At 40.8% G+C, this 2,699-nt stretch overlaps 1 long non-coding RNA gene across 1 annotated transcript; it reads left to right on the top strand.

Moving 5' to 3' along the window:
* Positions 1-295: 295 nt before the first annotated feature.
* LOC139023911 (uncharacterized) lies at positions 296-2,476 on the top strand. The gene is made up of 3 exons (XR_011475135.1): positions 296-674; positions 1,317-1,817; positions 1,929-2,476. It is a non-coding gene; the product is annotated as an uncharacterized lncRNA (long non-coding RNA).
* The last annotated feature ends 223 nt before the right edge of the window (positions 2,477-2,699 follow it).

The following is a 2,699-nucleotide window of genomic DNA, read 5'->3' as shown; positions in this document are numbered from 1 at the left end:
AACAAGGCGTATGTCGCAGGTCACGACTTCACAGGAGAGCCTATTGAACGTTAAAAAATATATATTTTTATCAAAAAGCATTTTTTGGGCAGAAATGCCTTCTCGAACATGTGAACTTTCATGTGCCTTAATGTCAAACGTGTATGTCATCTGTAAATACAAATACAATTGTTAAATTACGAGCCTAACCAACTAGGCTCGTAATTTAACAATTGTATTTGCCACAGAAAAAGCCAGCAACCTTCCCGCTAGCCATGATTGGCTGAGATAATGAGTGGGCTGGACATGCCGAGATGAGTTTGGATTGGTCGGTGTTACATCTTGTGTCTATAAAATGAGCTGCTTGTAAAGCATAAATAATAGTTTCTACTGCAGTTTTTTTGAAGATATTATGTTAGCCATGGAGAACTGCAAATATGTTGCTACTGCTCTCAATAACATTGCTGCCCTGAATTTATGAGGCGCTATCGACAAAGGTCAGTGGGAAAAAGTTGTGATGGACTATTTTCTGGACGACGATCGTGCCCATGCAATGCTGACTATCATTTCATAACATGTTTTGAAATCAGTGGAACACAACAGGCCAAACAAGCTGTGCAAATTAAACGGAAACAACACAGGATGTCTGATAAAAGGGTTGCAGTCTGCCGTGAAGCTTTCATCCATGTATACAGGTAAGAATCTAGCTACAGATTCAGATATTACACGCTTCTAATTTTGTCAGATAGGAAGTTTGTTTTCATTGCAAGCAAAAGCTTGCTGTTAGCTAGCCAGCTGGAGTTTGACGATGGCTGGCTTACTAACAATGAACCTAATGTTATTTGGTTAACTTTAGCTTGCTATGACAATCGGTTTGTATTGCTAGTAAAGTTACTCTATGGATTGGGATTATAGTAAAAAAAAAAAATGCTAGCTAGCTAATGTGACATGTGACATGTCTAAACAAAATATCCCAAGTTAAAGCTTGCTGTTAGCTAGCTAACGTTAGCTGAGGTTAGGTGGCTGGCTTGCTAGCTAACATTAACGTATGTGTAACATTAGTGATGTTTTCTCTGAATGCCATTTCGCATCGTTAGTTATAGCGTAATGTTAGCTAGCTAGCATTGAACTTATTGGTTAACTTTAGCTAGCTATGACAATCGGTTTGTATTGCTAGTTAAAGCTTTCTGTTAGCTAGCCAGCTGATGTTAGATGGCTGGCTAGCTACAGTAGCTAACATTACCTGTATGAACTGTGTGTAGTGATCTTATCTCAGAATGCCATTTCGCATCTATTGTATAATGCAAAAATATTTGTATCTGGAATTTGTCTTTCAGCAGTAGAACACGCCTGACTCTAATCCACCAGTCATAGTCATCAAAAAGAGAGCTGGCCCAAGCAAGTAAAGGCAGCAGTGCAGTCATCAACTACATGCACCATTTCTTCACCAACTATGGCATTGGGAAAACTCGTGTGGACCTGAATTGTGATAACTCCAGTGGCCAAAACAATAATACATTTGTGCTCTGGTATTGTGCCTGGTGGACTATGCATAAGTTCCACCACAATCTGGACCTTCACTTCCTGATCACAGGCCACACCAAGTTTGCCCCTGACCGGTGCGTCGGCCTCATCAAGCAGCGCTTCAGAAAGACCAGAGTGAACACTTTGTCTGAGATTGCTGGTGTTGTGAAGGACAGCACTGTGACAGGGGTCAACATCCCACAGCTGGTTGGACTGGAGGATGGTACGGTGCTGGTGAAAAGCTATGGCTGGCAACAACACCTGACTCCATACTTCAGGCCGCTGCCACAAATCAAACAGTACCAGCACTTCAGGTCAACAAATTTTTATTTGTATGAGGTTATTCTTATCTAAACTTGGGAGGTGAATTGACGTTATGCAGGGTTGTAATGTCTTCAGATTTTTTGTTATTCCCTGTTTTACAGCTTCGATGCTCTGGAGCCTGGTGTTGTCGCAAATGAACGTTCGGACTGTCGGGACCAGGTTTCAGCTGCTGCGCAACGCTGACATCCTTCCTCCCATAGATGGTCTGCCTGTAAAATCACCACCTGGACTGGACACAGCTAGACAAACTATCTTTTTGACAAGATCAGGGAGTTGGGCAGGACAGAAACAGGCTCTCCGAATATAGATTCCCTTGTTCATGCGTGGTTTGGACGGACCAGTCATCAGAACTATCTGCAGTGCCTCTATTCACATGACTCTCCTAACACACATGCCATACGTTGCAGCTATTTTTTGTTATCCTGCCGCTCAGCCACTTTACCCCTGATTGTATGCATATAACTACCTTGTTTATCACTGATATCGTTATTGATATTGTTCTTGTACATACTGTATATTTTATTCATATTGACACTATCTATTTCTGATATTGCTACTATGCAAGAAACCATTTGGCTGTACCGTTAACACCTTCTGTAGAGACCATCCACTTAGCAAAATATTGATATATAAAATGAATATTAATATGTGTGGTCATAACATGATTTTGTGACATACCACAACAATATCTTGTGACCGTATCAAGTGTCCACCACTTAAATATATGGCGCGTGCATCTGTTTATGTACTGTACATGTGCACCTCACTCAGGTTTCAACTGAGGTTGCATGGCCTTGTGGTATCTGTACATTACTTTACTATTTATATTTTTGTCAACTTTTACTTCACTAAATTCGGAAAGAAAATAATGT

Source organism: Salvelinus sp. IW2-2015, unplaced genomic scaffold (genome assembly GCF_002910315.2).
Source record: "Salvelinus sp. IW2-2015 unplaced genomic scaffold, ASM291031v2 Un_scaffold396, whole genome shotgun sequence".
Classification (NCBI taxonomy): domain Eukaryota; kingdom Metazoa; phylum Chordata; class Actinopteri; order Salmoniformes; family Salmonidae; genus Salvelinus; species Salvelinus sp. IW2-2015.
The sequence above is the reverse complement of the archived record's forward strand: the minus strand, read 5'-3'. Positions and strand labels throughout refer to the sequence as shown.